This window comes from Ursus arctos, unplaced genomic scaffold, assembly GCF_023065955.2.
Source record: "Ursus arctos isolate Adak ecotype North America unplaced genomic scaffold, UrsArc2.0 scaffold_13, whole genome shotgun sequence".
Taxonomy (NCBI): Eukaryota; Metazoa; Chordata; class Mammalia; order Carnivora; family Ursidae; genus Ursus; species Ursus arctos.
In genome coordinates, this window is record NW_026622797.1 from 45,910,988 (window position 1) to 45,930,233 (window position 19,246).

A 19,246-nucleotide genomic window follows, 5' to 3' on the forward strand; every position below is an offset into this window, starting at 1 on the left:
TGGTCACTGGACTCAGAGAACCCTGGCAATCAGATTTCTCCAGGAAAGCTATTTGAAGAGTCTTTGGGGGAATTTGGTCAGTCCAGAAATAAAAGACCAAAGGAAACAAAAATCAGGGATTCCTTAAGGAAATCCAAGCCTAGACACGTCACCCTAGAGTAATGAGCATAAGTGACCAATTTCTGTATGCTCACAAGTCCTTCAGTCATAATTGAGAGTAGACAACAACGGATCAACACATGTTTTATGGAAGGTATCTAATTTAAGGTACAGACAAAAAACAGACAGTAATACCTTGTAGGAAACAGAGACTATATGAAGAGATAAGACAAGATTTTTGCGTCATTTTAATGAGAAGAGTGTGCTTTTAGAACTGATACTTTCAGAGAACAACCAAAAAAACATGCCTGGAAGTTAAAATTATAATAGCAGACATGAAAAATTAAAATAAGGGATTGGAAGGTAACACTGAGGCATTTTACCAGCAAATATAGCAAAAAGGTTAAAGAGACGGTCAATATGAGAGAAGATTTTAAAAAATTAGTCTAAGGATTCTACTTCTGAATAATAAGAACTCCTCAGTATGAGAAAAAAAAATTTTAATGAAGGGGAAAAATCATCAAAGGAAAATTCTCAGAATTAACACGAGTTTCCCCACTGAGAGGGCCATGGAGTGCCCAGCACAGTGAATAAAAATAAACCACATTCATTGGGACATTTTATAACACTGGGGGCAAAGAAAAATCCTAAGAAATTCCAAAACAAAAATACAGATTTCATAGATTGGATAAAGTATCCAAATAGTATCAGACCTCTCAACAGCCATACTGGGTAGCCAGAAGACACTAAGTGCCTTCAAAAATTAGAAGGAGAATCATTCTTACTTGTTTTTTATTTTATTTATTTTTTTAAAGATTAATTAATTTATTTGTGAGAGAGAGAGCGCGAGCATGAGCTGGGGGAAGGGCAGAGGGAGAGGGACAAGCAGGCTCTCCACTGAGCAGGGAGTGCGATGCAGGGCTCGATCCCAGGACCCTGAGATTATGACCTGAGTCAAAGGTAGATGCTCAACCAGCTGAGCCACCCAGGTGCTCCAGACTTTTAAATGTGTACAAGATTCAGGAAACTCTACCCTGCATGTACTTTTTTGTAAAAAGCCTTTGGAGGGTGTACTTCACCAAAGAGAGAAGCAAAGTAGAATACAAAGGATTTACAGAATCAGGAAATACAGGTAATAACCCAAAAGAGAAGTTTGAAAATTCCAGGATACATCTGTGCAGCAACTTGTTTAGAATGAAGCCAGGCAGAAGGCTTCAGAAGATTTCTCCAGAAGAGGAAAATTGACAGAATACCTAATATACTTAAACTTCCGGAGAGATTTGCACAATTAGAAAAAGTTAAGATTAAAAGAGTCATAAACTATTGAAAACAAACTAAACAAGATAATTACTAACTTGGTCAGGGTCAGGATTTGTGTAAAGGGGGGCACGAAAATAGTATACTCCATGACTTAGCTGAGAATCCATAATAATCCATAATAACAATTCATGATAAAACTCAAAACAATCACGGTTGGCCTGTTTTGGGAGAGTGTGCTCACAGACAGTGTTTGTATAGGAAGAGTTCATGTGGTCAGTGTGGTGGGGGAGTGTGAAGGAGAACCAAAGACTTCTCTTCCAAGAGGGAACTTGTTATTAAATGGTTAAAGCTAAAAATTCAAAAGAAAGTAATATAAGCATGGTATTTACAAAATCTAGTCAAAAAATTCCAAAGTATTCAGCTGGAAGAATTGAAAGTAGTTGTTTTAGAGGAGGTGAAAGTGGCACTGGAGTGGCCAGAGCGTGGCTATGTTCCCTGACAAGCCCCATACAGCTGTCTCTTTAAGATATGTTCATTTGTCACCTTGAAAAAATAAAGACCAAATTAAAAACAACAACAACAACAACAACCTACTCTTAGTTGTGTTGGAATTACACCCTAAAGAGGGATAGGATACAATTACATAGATGTGTAACTATACCAGTTGGGCTATGACCTAAATTTCTTGTTTAATTTTGTATGAACCCTGAAAGGATGAGAAAGTGCCCATTCTTATGAGGTCTGTGCCAACCCCAGTAGTTGGTGAAAGATCATTATGAGTAATGAACTTCAGAGAAGAGTAAGGAACCATCCAACGTGGCATCTGTTGGGCTAGAGTCACTAACTGCGAGATGCCACCTGGAACATTCTGTTTAATAATGGCAAGCTTAGCCACTGTGACCATGGGAAGGATAATATTCACCTGGAATAACCTTCACTATTTTCTCTGTTCAGGGAGGTTAACTTTATTGGCCCTAGTAACAAGAATAACCACCTGGAGCCACAGACCAGGAGACCCTGTTAGGACGTCAGAGCTCGTCTCTTCTTATCTTAGCCCCTCCTTTTGCAGCCAGGAAAACACAGGCTCCAGAAGGTTTAGCAGTCTGCCCCAGGTCTCAGAACTACGCAGTGCCAGAGCTAAAGCAAGAACTCAGATCTCCAAGTTTCGTATCTAGTACTCTTCTCTACAATTATAGAAAAATATATAGCTTGGCCTGTTAGAGAAGCTGAAATTAAATTGAACAAATTAAACTAATTATCATAGTGTTGCCCAACAATAGGAAACTTCATTTTCTTTGTTCAGTGGTGAAAGAAAACATTGCAAAAAATAATTACTTTTTCTATTTGAATTTTGCATTATTGTCTAAATTTAGTACCTGATAGCAGCTTAGGGATGATCAGTCTCTTCTTTATAAAATAAATAATTTAAATTTTATATTCATCAGTAATTATGTGAAAATCTAATGGTGATAACTTGTTAACCATACTTCCAAGGAATGCCTATAAATACTGCAATATATATATGACTTGCACACATTCTCATCCTGTTTTAAATAATGGCTTGGCATTTACTGTGGATACTTATATTTTAGTAGTTTTAATCATATGTAGAAAACATACTATTATATCTTATGCTAATGAAACATTATATAAAGAGGTATATGCTAATGAAACATATGAAGAAGTATCTTCTCTCCAAGAGGAACCTTGTAATTTAAGACAGCATATCACTCACACACACACACACACACAATCAGACCCCTGAACTCCCTGAAAAAAGAATGCTTGTTTTACCAAAACAAGAAAGCTCTTTTTTAAAATGTTCACACTGCTGTGCAAGGACTCACGTGGTAGTCATGTCTACTGTAGTCAGATCTACAACAGCATTTTGAAAGCTTGCTGGGGTCCTGATACCGTGTACTCTTCTACTGGATTCACTGCCACCCCAGGAGAAGCTTACTACAAGTTCAGAGAACAAGGCTACTGTTACCAAAGAGAGACTGTTGAAGGCTTCATTTTTTGCCCCCTATAATAAGGAAGCTTTGTAATAATTACATTAGAATATGATTTCTGATTCGAAGATCCAATTGGAAAATTCCAAGAAATACTCAGGATATTCCAAGGAACACTTGGGGTTGTATTTAGGGTTGTATTGACCCTGTGATCATTGTCCACTAAGAACAGATTCTCAGTGATAAGAAGGAAAATAGCACATCGATATCATAACCATTAGAAACGATGTTAGGCCACATGATATTTATGAAATTTCCCTTTGGGAAGAAGGAAATATCTATGATTTGGTAGATTTAGACAAACAATAATTTTCAAATATATATTTTTGTGAATTTTACCATGTTCTCTCTGTCAGTCAGCTAGAAGGAGGGTTAGCACTTGGGTGTACGATCCCATGTCTGTGTTTTCCTCTGTAATGCTCTGGAAGACTCTGGAAAGATCAAGGAACCCCCAAAGGATTATTGTTGGAAGACTGCATGACTTGAATTTGAACAGTTCTTCAAATCCAATACATATTTGACTGAAATATGCATATTTAATCTCTAGATTACTGAGGCAAACATAGCAAGAACAGAAAAGGTGACAGTTATTCCTGCAAGTATGACAGTGAATCATGTGATTCAAAGCAGGGAAATGAAGTGCCTTTGGTCGTTACTGTCCCAGATAGTTTAGCTCAGGACACTTGCTATGGACTGGATTCTATCCCTCACAAATTCATAATTTGAAACCCTAGCCCCCGGTGCGATGATACTTGCAGATAGAACTTTTAGGAGGTAATTAAGGTGGAATGACGTCATAAGGATTAGGGTCCTAATCCAGTAGGATTGGTGGCTTTACAAGAAGAGAAAGAGAGGACGATCTCTCTCGCTTCACATTCGTGCACCCAGGAAAGACCATGTGAGCACACAGTAAGAAGGTAGCCATAGCTGTCTGCAAGCCAGGAAGAGAGGTCTCACCAGAACCTGACTGCTGGCACCATGATCTCAGACTTTAAGCACCCAGACTGTGAGACAACAAATTGTTGAAGCCACTCAGTATATGGAATTTTGTTATGGCGGCCTGAGCTAAGACAACACCATAGTAGTGTACTGGGGAGATTGGAATGTTGAAGCAAAGCCTGCATCAGGCCCAGTGCAGGATCCCAAGACCAGAGTTAGAGCAGAGGTAGGTAAGAGCGGGGATCAGAATAAAGACAAGACTGAGACTGTGCATGGGGCGGAGTCACACCTAAGGAGCGTTGAGCCAGGATTTGGCACAGTGAATAAGAGCTTTGGCTTTGGATTTAACTAGGTTAACTTTTTTTCTCTACCTTCCACAAGTTGCAAGACTTTAAGCAAGTTACTTAACTACCTCATTCTAATTCTAGTACCTCACTTCCCATCCTGCAATGGAGATAATAATGCTTGTATCACATAGCCATTGTGAGAATTAAATGATTAGTATTTAGCACAATGTCTAGTACAGGCTAGCATCTTTATGAATTGTTAACTATGTATAGTAGCCAAAGCCAGAGAATTTGGGGTCTAAACTGGTCTGCGTTCATTTGTTCATACTCCAAATATTTACTGCATACGTACTATCTGCCAGGCAAGATTACAGGTGCCAGAGATAGAGCAGTGAGCAAAATACGGGAAAAAAAATCAAAAAACAAAAACAAAAAATCTGCCCTCATGGAGCTTACATTCTAGAGAGCTAATGAGTCTAATGGCAAGAAAACCTGAACTTGGCGGGCTCCTGAGTCCCCAGCCATGTCCCACATACAAAAAGGTCTTGTTCTGGGCAACTCACACATTGCCTGGGACTGGCTAAGTGTATATTAAAATAGACAAAGGAAATGTATGCTGCCAAATGGCTTGTCACAGGTATGATAAATATTGCTCATTTCTTTTTCAAAAATGCACGAAGGACCCTTATTGACATGGCATCTTGTAAAAAGCTATCATCACCCTTATTCTCTAAAAGCTTTTCTCCTCCTTCATCTCTCCCCTCTAGAAAGACAGGTTTTATGTAAAGACAGCATTCTTGACCTAGAAAGAAGTACATCTTGATCTATCCATTGTCCCATCGTGTTTCATTTGCTTTCCTGAATCTTGTTTCTGAAAAAAATTCAGCCTGGCAAGGAGGAGGACAGGTTTTTGAACAATTTGGGGAATTAAAGCTTCACAATGATACTTTCTGAAAGGGGCTGCTTCGTGTTATCAGCTCCCTTTCTTAAAATTTTGGAAGTCTGTGGAAGACAGTTTGGGGCACCTCCTAGTCTTGGGGTGTATGTTGATCTCCCTTTTATACTCATCTTCCCCTCTTGATTTAGGAGGCAAGCTAAAATGTGGGGACCTTGGCTGCATAAATAATTGCAGAGTGGATTTTGTTTTGTTTGGTGGCCATTTACCATGGTATTTGTTGTGTTTTTCATTCTTTGTCATCCATATGCAGGGCTGATTGGAAAATGAATTTGGTTATGATTAATAAACCATTTCTCATATCTATAATCCCGTTCTCCAAGACACTTCTCCACAGTACAACAGGTGGTTCTTTTGTTGCTTTGGAAATGTGCCTTATTTTCCTGTATTATTCTGAGGCAACCTGAGTTCATGTATATGCAATCCAAAATCAAAACAGCTAAGGGGAGCACGGAGATAAGCTGCCCATCATTTTATGCCTAAATAAAAGAAAGGGAAAAGTAAGAGTAAGTGTTTTTGCAGAACTTCAATGAATACACAATTGTGGTCAATAAAAAACCAGTAGAAACAGTGCTGAAAACAAATTGGACTTGGTCCAAAATTCTTTTCATGTTTAAAAAAGTTTGGTATTTCTTTTCTTCTTCCCATGTAAATGCATACGTGTGCCAGTTTTGCCCACAACAGAAAAATAATGTTATTTCAGTAAAATCACGTTTGTTTGGTGTATCACATGGGTCATGGAAAGGTATGATTTTAGAGTTTATTGCTTTTAATGTACACTTATAAATTAATAGCGCCAAATAAAGATAGCCTTTCAAATAGCAAATAAACTCTTACTAAGAGAAATTCCTCTTTTATAACTAGAACACCTCTCATAGGATGAAGTCCTGTGTTAGTAAGATAAATTCTAGAAATGGATTTCACAGTAAAGACCTCAGTATTTGTTTTTATTCTTGTGAAACCAATAAAGTGCTGACAAAGAGTACTATAATGTGTCACCATCGTTAGAAATAAGGCACATTGAAGAGTGTTCTTTATTGGCTTTTGAGGGTTGGATATTGCTGTCCTTAGCCACACTACCATTTTACAGAACAGCAGCAGGATGGCTAGATTCATTTGAGCCCCACCTGATATTTTACACACTGTTTAAACATGTCAAACCTTTAGGAATATTAGAGTGATTACAATACACCATCGTTATGTTCCCGTAGGTCTAAGTCTGAAACACGCTGAATCTAAAAGAGTAAAAGGATGTTTTTCCATTGCCCTTCATACCATAGTATTTCCTATAAAAAGGCAACCGCATGTCAAGAGACCTAGCTACTTTAAGTGTTATTTTTTTAGATAAGAAATGTAAACAGTGTTTTGATACACACTTGTTTCTTTAAATCTGCATGTTAAGATGTGTAATACCTTCCATTCAAACTACAGTAAATTTGCATTACAGGTTCTGAATACAGAGGGTGGGGTGGGATAGGAAAATACAACTCTCAAGCCCCGGTGAAGGGCTTGCTTGGTTCAGAGGGAAATGCAGATGCGCACAGATGAGGGGAATGAAAATGGGAGAGGAGTTGTCATCACATTGCCGACCAGAAGGCTTAGAGCAGGATTCGCAATTCTGGCTACGCAACAGAATCACGTTGGGGCGTACCAGTTCTTGACAGTAACTAGCATGCAAGTTAAGACCACAGAAGAGAGCTGGTATGTAGAAATAAAAAATAGATTTATAACCCAGCCTTTCTCTGTGCTTTAAAAAAAAAAAAAAAAGCCTGTACGCATTCAACAATTATACCTTTCTTTGTTTTGGTGGGAGGCGGGGGTAAGGTGTAGACGTTTTATCATTTACCCTGGGTGGGCATTCAGGAAGTGCTTTGTTGCCAGTCCGACTCCATTTCCAGCCGCAGCCCTGTGGAGTTTAGTTGAATGATGTCTATACCTGAGAGGAGGCATGCATGTATATATAATGCTCTGTGTGAATGAAAAGCAAAATTAGTTCTTTCAGAAATGTTCTCTTGGTTCTGATTATAGATAAAAATAAAAGCTCTAAGGGGCGCCTGGGTGGCACAGCGGTTAAGCGTCTGCCTTCAGCTCAGGGCGTGATCCCGGCGTTATGGGATCGAGCCCCACATCAGGCTCCTCTGCTATGAGCCTGCTTCTTCCTCTCCCTCTCCCCCTGCTTGTGTTCCCTCTCTCGCTGGCTGTCTCTATCTCTGTCGAATAAATTTAAAAAAAAAAAATCTTAAAAAAAAATAAATAAATAAAAAATAAAATCTCTAAGTTTCCACAAATGCTACAAGTGGCTTTTTCTTGCAATGTACCCATTTATATTTTCAGCAGCATCGGTTCGTCTCTCTTGAAAAAGCCCTTCATTCAAGGACCACCTTGCAACCCTAGATCATTTATGGATAATTTGGTAGATGATAGACATTTGAAATTATTGTGACAGGTGTTTTCACATTGTTTTTGCTGATCTGATAAAAGGCATATTGCCAGAAAAGAGTGTGGAGAACTTAAATTCCTCAGAATCAATTTGAAGCACCCTTTTGAAATGAGAATTGCTATAAAGCAGCATTTTGGAAAGAGATGAAGGTTGGGGGGAAGTCCTTGAGATGAAAATACAGTTCAGTAAAACAAATGTAACTCTTTGTTGGGGACTATATGCACCGTGCTTTAATTTATTCATCATTGTTCTTGTCCTTGAAATTGTTTGCCGCCACCATCCACATGATGGTCCCAGGAAGCCCCAAAGGGAGCCGATGAGAGCTCCATGCTTGTTCCTGGTGAACTATTATAATATATTGCAAAATAAGAAATAAGAATTTACTAAAGAGACAAAGAAATACTGAAGGCTGAAGGCTAAAAAATACAGAAAAAGACTCTCTTTTATACATAATGGCCCGTCGGTGCCAACATTAATCTATAAAACCAGCGGCACCTGTGTTAAGTAATATATATGGGAAGAAAAATGGTTTTATATAACTTTTGCTATGGAAGATAACATTCCATAAGCTCGTCGTATTTTTAATCCTGACTTAAGAGAAGTACTGCTGTGGCAATTTTCAAAAGAAGAGTTCCACTTATCTCTTTGCAAGAGCTCCCTCTCTTCATTCTGTGGACTTCCCCTCATACCCGCCCACCCACACCCAGCTCCATGCATCCCCCCCCTTAGCCAAAGGCCTTTGTGAAATATGGAGGCACTTATGTCGTGCTGTTATTTGGTTGTGGTATTCTTAATAAATGCCTCCTGTATTTCAGAGGTGGTTTGAGGAGGTCAGCTAATGCAATTTCACTTTGATTACTTATTTGAATTTTGGATGCAAAGAACCCTGAACCAATTCCCTGAATTTGTCATAATCATAATTTAGTTATCCACAGCTGCTTCATTAGATTTAAGGTCCTTTCAAGAGAATATTGATTATTACAGCTCTTGATTATCTAATAACAATATTCATAAGATGCCCTCTTCCTCTAGCTCCATTCCCCTGACTCACTAATAGGTCCTGATTTTAACTATTCTCCTTTTCCAGTCACGGCATACCGCCCCCCCCCCAAGCAAGTTACCACATCATAATGACACAGCGATATGAAGCAAGGCCTTCGGTTCTTTCAGATGTTGTACATTATTCTCCATAAATCCTTTTTGTCCCCTTTCAGTTTACCCTTATGGTTGCCATTAGAAGTCTGTATCTTAAACTCAAATCCAAGCATGGCATTCCAGAGTGTAACAGTTTTCCCTGGCTCCTGTTACCCACCTTGTACTTTCTGTGTAGAGAGAAGTGGTATAAGAAGGCCCTTGGACCAAAATGTGAAACTTGTTTTTCTAGCTAGATGACATAATCAAATGGGAACATTAACATTAACACATGCCAACTCAAATAAATTAATATATTTTTAAAGTAGTTATATATAACAATGTGTTATCACCAAAAGGGAAAAAGTATATGTTGGTTATATATGAACTTTTCACTCAAATGATTCATTAAACTGTTTAACAAAGTGTTTGAGAGCATCTAGACTGTTCCAAGTACTTGTCTAAGCAGTAGAGATTCAACAGTTAACAAGATAGACATGGTCTATCTTGTTAACTCCATGGAGCTTACAGTCTGTTGACCACCCAGGAAAACAAGGAGGCGGTAACATCACTGTATGACAGGGACTTAGACTGGAGAGAACAGGGTTCTACTGGATCTAGAGAAAAGACACCCAGAGAGAGAATTGTCAGAGAAATCTTCCAGAGGAAAGTGACCTCTAAGCTGAGATCAAAAAGAAGAGGAGAAATCAGCTGAGGCAATTGGGATATGAGGTAGGCAGAGGATCAAGAACCTGACCTATTCAGGGAATCGGAAGAAGCTCTAGGTGAACAAAGGAGCAAGGGCGGAGGGGGGGAGAGAATGAGCAAGGGTGGAGGAGAGACAGAGGAGGCCAGAGAGCAGTCACGCAGGGTCACAATCAGAGGGACACAGGATGAAGGCAGTTTGTTGCCTTGAGGTGCCCTTGGGTATCCAAGCGAAGTTTTCAGTGAGCAGAGCCTGCATTGCCAAAATACAAAGGATGATTTGATTTTGAAAGTTATGATCTGGTAGGGAACCTATAAGTATAACTAAGAGGTAGCTAAATTTTTTGAGATTCCTTGGCTAGTTTTCTAGAAAATTCTTTGACCTAGCTCCTGTTACATATTTATAATTCACTGACTACTGTTTCTGCAGCTCTTTTTTTCAACACATTTTTGAATTTTACGCTTTAAACATATTTTATTGATGACTTAAATGTTTCCTATTCTAATTACACACCTTTAATTTCTCCACTTTTTTTTTAACCAGAAATTGATATAATTAAAAATGTTGTGGTCTGCCAGGAAGAAGTAACAAAACAGAAAATGTAACAGGCTATAGCATTACACTTAGAGTCGATTCTGTGCAAGTTTAATTCCCTACGCTTGTCAAAAGTTGTTAAAACATTGCTTGCCTTTTTTGAATATACAATGTGGGCAGACATGTAGTAATATATCAAAAAATGACACTTTGTCAAAGAGGGCTTTCATGGGAGAATGTTCTGAATAAAATGTTTTCTTTTACAAAGAACCCGACCTGTTTAACATTCCAAAGCAAACACAAAAGAACACAAAATGCCTGAACTTACTGCCAGTCACAACCGTCAGTTTCATTTACCCTTTCATACTTTTTTTTTATATTCCAAAAATTGTTCCTCCAAAGAATTATCAGTTTTATTCCATGATAACCCTTATTTGAAGTAAAATAAAAGCAGCTTAGACCCTCCTCAAAATGGATGCCTTTCAGACTTACTAGCACTTTCGATAGTATGAAGATGATATGGTTGGCTATGTCTACCACTGGATTCAATGTAATTATATGTGAAGCAACAACTCCCTTATCTATTAGGAACACTTGCTGAGGCTAACCGTAGTTCACTATTTGGCAGATGAAATACAGAATTAAAATCTCAAACCAGTTTTCAAGGTTTTTTTCCGCAGTCATTTTAAAATCTTTTAACCTAGGGAAAGATGGTAGCCAGAAAAGAATGGAAAACAGATGGCATTTAAAGGCCTTAGCAAAATTGACAAAGCAGATGTGTCTACCCCTCCTCATTCCTCAAATAGTACTTCCCCATTATGATTAATTTGTGATGGATCCAATGCTTTGGATCTTCTGAGGATTTCCAGAATTAAGACAATGGTGGATAGTTGGAGTGTTAAACTGAAAATCAATAGATAATTGGCTTTGATCACAACCTCTTACCGTCTTATCGAAATAGGAGGGATAGCTATATATGTTACCCCCATCCTCGGCAGAGAATGCACTAAGTCTAGCTCTTGAGTGAGCGTATCATTCATTGTTTAGGGTACCAGGGAGAAGGGCTGAAAGAAACAGAAACAGATGGCAGTTGAGGTAATCGAGATACCGTATAGCTTAAGGCACCCTGGAATGCCACATAATTGTACTAGTGTGAAAAGAAGAAACGTTCTATGTAACTTCATTTTGTGTGTAAGATATACGCCTGTTCAGAATTAAAATTCCTCAACGGTGGGAGGGGATGCAAAAGGTTTGAGCTAATATCAGAGAATGGCAAGAACAGATTCCCCCGCTAGAAGCGTTCATTGGGGAGTAGGAGGCCCAGGCCAGGTTTTAATAAAATACGAGAAAATTCTGTGTATATTGATATGAGAGAAGACCAATATTGGGAGCAATAGATTTTAATTCCTAATAGCTGAGCCAAATGTGTTGCCTTCATCTTTTAATTAACTCACACTATTATTGCAAGGGAGAGGTATCTTGTTGTGGTTGTGGTGGTGGTTGTAAGCATCTCACAACTGAAAATGCCTCCTGTAGAGCTCTGAGTTGGTGAGCTGGGACACTGAAGTGCAGAGCATAGCGTGAGGTTTTGCATCCTGCCTCCATCACTACTAATTACGCAGCCCTTGGCAGGTGCCTTAGACTCCCTAGGCCTCGCTTTGTTCACCTATAAAATGGGCCTGATGATACCAGCTCATGAAGCATCTAGATCAGTGCCCACACATACGTAGTAACTAGTAAATGGTAGCAATATAATTAATAGACAAATTTGCACAGCTTAGCACAGCACACCGAGGAGTAGAATATTCATGGATGTAGTTCCTCATTGCACCAGGAAACCCATTTCAAGGGTTATTGCGGGTGGTTAGAATGTCCTCATATTCTGTAAGCCAGGAAAAACTGTTCCTGCATTACCACCTGCTCTCTCTGGGTTCCTAGGTATATAAACCATGTTGTGTATTTAAATAGAAATTAAAGTCACAACATTTCCTTGAAAACACGTTCTGGTTCCACTATCAGACTGACTGGAAGGCTTTTTTTTACACCGATCGTTACACACTTACGATTCATTTGCTAAAAACAGTGGTTTCTCCTAAATGTATTAAAGCCAAAATTAGGTTATAAAATTTAGATCCCTTTAAAGTTAAAACAGTCATTTCCTTGATGATACAAACTGTTACTACCTAAGAAGTTAAAGTACATATCATATGTAACACAGGAAACGTCAGTGACATATCAATATTTAGTTGTACTACATACTGGCTATTCTAGATACCCTGCAGTCATACCTACCACCAATGGCTCATTGTGAGTTACAACAGAAACCAACACAAGATGCAGAGGAATCCTGATTTATCTTAATATTAAAATTTTACAGCACTTTTTGAGCTATTTTATAAATTAATTAATTTCAAAGTGGATGAAGCAGTAACGTTGAGGTTTAGCTAATTATGTGTAAATTAAATATAAGCATTTAAAAGAACCATTTTAATTAAAAACAAGACTCAGGCAACTAATCATTAAAAGTGGAATTGGTAACTTGAGATTTATCATTCTGAAACTACTAGCACCACATTTCTAATGAATTCTTCCCTCTACTTAAATGAAGACAAAATGTATCTCCCCAAAGTGGCAGCTAGTAAAAGATAACCCTTTCTTGGGTCATTGTTGTCCATTTGAAATTGACTCAGAACAAAAAAAAATCTGCTTTGCTACAGTCTCTTAGTTACAAAACTGTAGTTACTCTTTGCTAAACCATATCCAACATGACATGTATTTAACTTCTATAAACATCTAAGAAAAACCCTAATAATTGTAATAGGTTTTATTACTGCAAAAAAATGGGTGTATTTTGTAAGAAAAAAATTATACTTTTTATAGAGGAGGCTCTGAGGAAGAAAAATCTGAATAATTTGTGATTTAATTTTTTAAATTAAAATAACTTACGACAACTTCAAGAATAATGAGGAATATGCTTTGGATAGCTTCATTTTATATATAGTAGCTATATACTCCAAACTTTATATTTGTAAGAATATAAAAATATATTGCTATGTTCAACTTTCTATATGGTAATTTGCATATGTTTAAAAAATAACCATTGGCTAGTTTTTATACTGCAATGTAACTATCACTTAGCATAAACCATGATGCATGGCTAAGTGCTTAATAAACATTTGTATGTAGGTTGAGTAAATAGATCGATAAATTTTATAAAATATCTTTTGAAAGATTCTCTTTTAAAACTATTTATTGTTATATGATAACCTTTTACTTTAATCTATCCCAAATAGTGAATAAAGCTGAAGTGCATCTCCTTCGCACTTTGAAGGCAGTATGTGTTCCTGCTATCCTGCCATCTACTGCTTTTCCGTATTCTGGAATTAGTATAGACATTAAAAATCCAAAAGCGAACAGTGCCTCTGCTGGCTGAGATAGAGTGATTTAAAGGCATGTTAGCTTGTTTTATTCCTTGCGCTAAATACCTGCTATTACTGATTGTCACATTTTTCTTCTGTTGTAAAAACTGAACTAATTGAAGGTACTACCCTTAGGGGATGAGTTCTGCAATGTAACGAATGTTGAGTGCCCTCTTGAGTTTAGCATTTTAATTATTCATAATTATAATGATTTCTGTTTATTTGGGAACTTTAGAAATAATTCTAGCTTCTCAAACAAATTGAGAAGCAAAGTGGCTGAGGCTTTGTTTTGCTTCGTCTCATGTGGAGGTCAGCAGCCTATGAGCATGGGAGAAGTTCTCACAAGCAATGGATCCGGTTTTCTGGCTAATAAGTAGACACTACTCATGTGTGCCATGTCCTGAAATAATCAGATGTACTTTTTTCTACTAGTTCTCTGGTTACTCTGGAATTGTTTGGGCAGCATTGGGATAGTGAGGTGGAGAATGGACAAGGATTCAAGTGGAAGAACTGGAAATAATGTATGAAAATGCATTAATCAGAGAAGAGATACAAGACATTTGATAGCTGGCTATTAGCCAAGTGTATACAATTTTAAAGTCTTTTCTTTTTCTTGAAAAAGGTATGGTGGGGAGCGCCTGGGTGGCGTAGTCAGTTAAGCGTCCAACTCTTGATCTCGGCTCAGGTCATGATCTCAGAGTCCTGGGATCGAACCCCACCTTGGGCTCTGAGCTCAGTGTGGAGTTTTCTTGGGATTCCCTCTCCTTCTCTCTCTACCCCCCGCCATGTGCTCTTGCTCTCTCTGTCTCTCTCTAAGACTTTATTTATTTATTTGACAGAGAGAGCACAAGCACAGGGAGCAGCAGAGGGAGAGGGAGAAGCAGGCTCCCCACTGAGCAGGGAGCCTGATGTGGGGCTCGATCCTAGGACCCTGAGATCATGACCTGAGCCAAAGGCAGACACTTAACCGATTGAGTCACCCAGGTGCTTGCTTCTCTTGCTCTTTCTCTAAAATAAGTACATAAATCTTAAAAAAAAAAAAAGAGCAAAACTTAAAAAAAATGTGTCTGTGTAAAAGATGAATATTCTGGCCATTTTGGACTAGAATAATCTTTATGTCTACTATTTGCAAATATATATTAGTAATGATGTGTTGGGACTGGGCTCCTACAATCTATTTAGATGTCATATACAAGCTTAATAATAGCCTGAAAATAACAATGACATATTAATTAAAAAAAAAAAGAGTTTGCATTGCAAACCTGTTTCATTGCAATCTGTTTCATTTTCTCATCTTTCTTTCTTTTTCAATCTCTCTAATACAGCACTTTAGTTTTAGAGGCAAACGTACTCTGCAGCTGGAGAATTACTCAGGTCTCCTAGTGTTCTATATTCAACTTAGGAAGAAGCAGCAAGTGCTTAATACATTCAAGTAGTAGCAAAGGTAAAAATGATTTGTACAGATAATCATCATATGGCTATAAAAGGCAGTCTGGAGATACACAATGTGGGCATCTTTAAGGAGAGTACATTTAACCTTTTAGGAACCCACCTAAAAACTTCAACAGCCAGATCAGAAACAAGGTTCTGCTGCAGGAACATTATCTGAAAGTGCATGTGGGTACCCCCCAATTTACAAGTCCATCTCTAATCAAAGGGAATTAACAATTATGTATTCCAGGGTTAGGCTCAAATGTGAGCTCTGCTGTTCGTCAGCAAATTGTTTAATAAAGGCACTGAAAGTACCATTTAAAAAAGAAAAAGAAAGAAAGAGAAAGAAAGAAAGAAAGAAAGAAAGAAAGAAAGAAAGAAAGAAAGAAAAAAGAAAAGGAAGAAATATTCTGATCATCCAGAGTATACTTCTTCCCATAACACATTTTTAACCACAGCTACTAAGGAGCAGCGAAAAAATAATGATTAAAACAAAATAAAAGTCTAACTGGGAAATCACTTTGTCTCCGTCTCCACCCCCAGGTGCTGACAAGCAGGGAACAAGTGGAAAGGACGGGAGGTAGGTGAGAAGAGGCCATGGAATATCCACCAACCAGATAATCATTGCTGGATCATTGAGAGGTGTGTGAATGTAGGTATGTGTACTGAGGCCTAACATGCTATTGGTTATCGAACTTTTGGGACTCCCACCCCGTGCATTATACATCTGCCATCTTATCAGCCTTTGGAAAGCACTCCTTGGCATGGCATGGCACCTGGGCGCACAGACACACCGCCTCTCAGACATCCCCAGTGGCTCTCCCACAGGAGGTCCTCCCTCCTCTCTGGGCTTCTCAAATGTTCTAAAAAATGACTGCAAGGTACCTCCTGTTCCCCAGTCTGAATGTTCCCATATAGAAACCTTCCCCACTGATACCAAGCCTTATTTCCCAAACACAGAGAGCCTTTGTCCTTGCTATCCCGACGCATCTGAAATAACTTTCCCAAATCCTCCTTCCTGGTTTTAATTCTGCTTTTTCTCAAAGACTTAAGTCAAGTTCCACCTACATTACAAAATCGTGCCGATTTTCCAACCCAATGATGTCCTTGCTTCCAAACCACCATAGAACTTGTGGTCATACCCAGCTCTGACATTTGACAGCTTGTGTTATGTATGACTTTGTCTCTCCTTACGCATGTGCCCTGTGTCCTCAGTGTAACTCTATTTCTGGAAAGGTGGGATCTGTTGCATTTTTTGTACCAGAATCCAGGGCGAGGAGAAGTGGGCATGTAACGAGCTGCTCTGACGGAGCAGGGCAACAAAGCAAGATGGTTAAGAACCCAAATCTGCAGCTAGACTTCCAGAGTCTTGAGTTTGAGTTCCTGCTCAGCCGGCGGGTAATTGACCGAGGCAAGGTTCTTAAAAAAAGCTTTCTGTGCCTCAATTTCCTTATGTCTAAAGTGGGAATAGCTAATACGTCCATTCCCTCGAGTTATGGTAAAGTTTAAATCAATTAAATAAAAAGTGCTTAGGATAGTGTAAATACTTATTGAACGCTCAAAAACTGTTACCTATTAATTACAATGTATGCATGTAATAGTCCATCTCAATTAAGTTTTTCAGTAATGCTGTAAGATAGATCGCATTATTCCCATTCTAAAAAGAGGAAATCTGTGGCCCTGAGAGGTCAGGTCATTGCCTAAAATCACAAGAGGCAGAATGAGAGCCAACTTGTCTGACCTTAAACCCTGGGTTGTTGCACACTGCACATTGCCTCACACCCGAGTTACTGTTGCTAATAATGAAATGTATAGTTTAAACCAAATTATGCTGAAATTTCACTAGATTTGACCTTGAAAAATCTTTTCAACATGCAGTATTTTAGTTGAATGTAAATACTTTTCTTATGGGCTAATCCAAATGCAGTGGAATCATAATTACCTTTTTTTTTGTTTGTTTATCTGGTTTGACGCAGAGGCTAAAATTCAACTCAAGAAATATTTGTTTCCCAGGTACTGAAGGAGAAGGATAGAGAGAATACCAAATGGGTAGTTTTGCCCTAGGGTATTTTATCATCTAGGTGACTTAAGTCATGGAAACAAAGCAGAAACACCTCGCATACCTTTCTTTCCTGGGTCCCTTTGAGATTGGCTCTTCCGTTCTCCCTTCCTCACCCCATGTCACAATATGGTCTAGACACAGTACCACTGCCTACAAACATAACACTTTGGGGTTTGGCCGAATGTGTCATTCAGGAGTAAGCTCTAACATGTACAAGGTTTTAAAGCATTTTATTCTATTTGAAATTATTTGGGAGAATTTGCAAAAAGCCCTGTTAAACTTGGCAGACTAGCCCCTCTTGGAGTAGCTTTATTTTCTAGGAAATCAAGTCTGGTTCTTGTTACGGCCAAAGTTCCTTGGCTGCTGCTGCTTCTTTGCATCTGTAGTGCTTAGCACTGTGCTGGGGTATCGTAGATGACTGATAAATCCGTAGTTCAATGAACCGTTGTCACCTTGGTGTTACATTAATATACTCAGGTCTCCTGGCCCACCACTGGATTACAGAGTAACTTCGGAGACCCTCTGTAGAGCTAGAGGAACTACCTGTAGGAGAAGACTACCTTTAGGAGAAGAAGAGGGGATTGGAAAGACGAACATTTCTGAGCGCTTACCTTATTCTAAGTTTTTTACTTTACTTATACCATTGCATTTAATCATCAAAGTAACCCAGTGAAGTAGGTATTATTATCCCCCATTTACCAAGAAGGAAGCTAAAATTCAGGGTTTAACCAATATATTTAAAAGTCACACAACTGATGAGAAGGAATTCCCAACACAGGTCTAATCCAAAGACCAACAAATGGTGACGTAGTAATGGGGGTGAAGTGAGCCCAAAATCAGAGTCAGGAGGGAGGTACTCTGTTTTGACACTAGCTTCAAGTGACTCAGGCACATCAGATAACCTCTTCATGCCTGTTTCCTCATCCCATGTCACCTTATCGTGAAGATCAAAATATTTTATTTGTAAAATAGCTTTGAAATTATCATTGATGCTATAAACATAAGTTCCAGTTAATGGGTCTGGTAAAAAAATAGACACTGAAAGAAACAGTTTAGAAGCCCCCCCAAGTGGTTCGATATGCCTAGCAGGTAATAGGAGGAAGGTAGAGGCAATGGAAGAAAGCCAAGGCCAAAAACAAGCAAATGCCATGCCTGTGTAGGGAATTTGGAAGCAGATCTAGAAAAGACTGCTCTAGGAGTGATGCCAGTCCAGTGCTGTTCAGTTGTCCGTTACTAAGTGGCACTTACCATATACTATGTCACATCATGTTTTAAAATGTAAGTATAATGGCCCTAATCACTAAACCAAGGACTGAATAGAGGCTAAAACAGTGGAAATGAGGACTGTTGCATAAGGAGCTGTATACCTTGTGTAAAGAAGGGTTGTGTGGCAGGCTACTCATCTAAAGGATGAGAGGAATGCTGTCCTTAAACACTTGGTTCTCAAAGTACGCAAGGACCTGAAACACCCCAGGGGCCTCAGTGGGAACGAGCCTGCTGCTTCTTGAAGCGATCTGTCCAAAAGTTTTTCAGAGCAGTTAGTGGCACTTCAAGTTGTGGCTTATGTCTGGTTTTGACCTCGTAAACCTTAAGGGAAGTAGTGTATTTGATGAGTTTTAAGCGTGTGCTTCAGTTAAGTTGCTATGCTAGTAGACACAACTTAGTCTTGTGAACTGTAAGGTGCTTTCCATTCTTTAGCATTTAAATGCATTCCTACTGAGTTTAGATAATAAGTCATTAATCTCAGCATCTAATCAAATCCATGTATTTAGACATAAGAAAGTTACCCATATTTTTTTTCTTTTCATTTGTTTACCTGGTAAGTTCCAGAAACCACCCACCAGATTTTTTAAAAATTGTATTTTAACCTCAGTGACAGCAGGCAACCTAACTGATACTTTAAACAATATTCAAGAAGTCAAAGAGAAATTAAGAAACCACTTCTCTAAGCATCTTTTGTTAAAGCCTGCC

At 38.6% G+C, this 19,246-nt stretch overlaps 1 protein-coding gene across 5 annotated transcripts in view; it reads left to right on the plus strand.

Annotated features, from left to right (window-relative positions):
- Nucleotides 1-19,246, plus strand: part of HS3ST5 (heparan sulfate-glucosamine 3-sulfotransferase 5) — a 147,661-nt gene that overhangs the window by 34,316 nt on the left and 94,099 nt on the right. For 2 of the 5 annotated variants that reach the window (XM_048225977.2, XM_057311135.1), the window contains exon 2: nucleotides 15,757-15,869. The gene's annotated coding sequence lies outside the window, so the exon portion shown is untranslated. The remainder of the gene's footprint in view (nucleotides 1-15,756; nucleotides 15,870-19,246) is intronic. The other 3 variants (XM_048225976.2, XM_044388801.3, XM_057311134.1) reach the window with 2 other exon arrangements.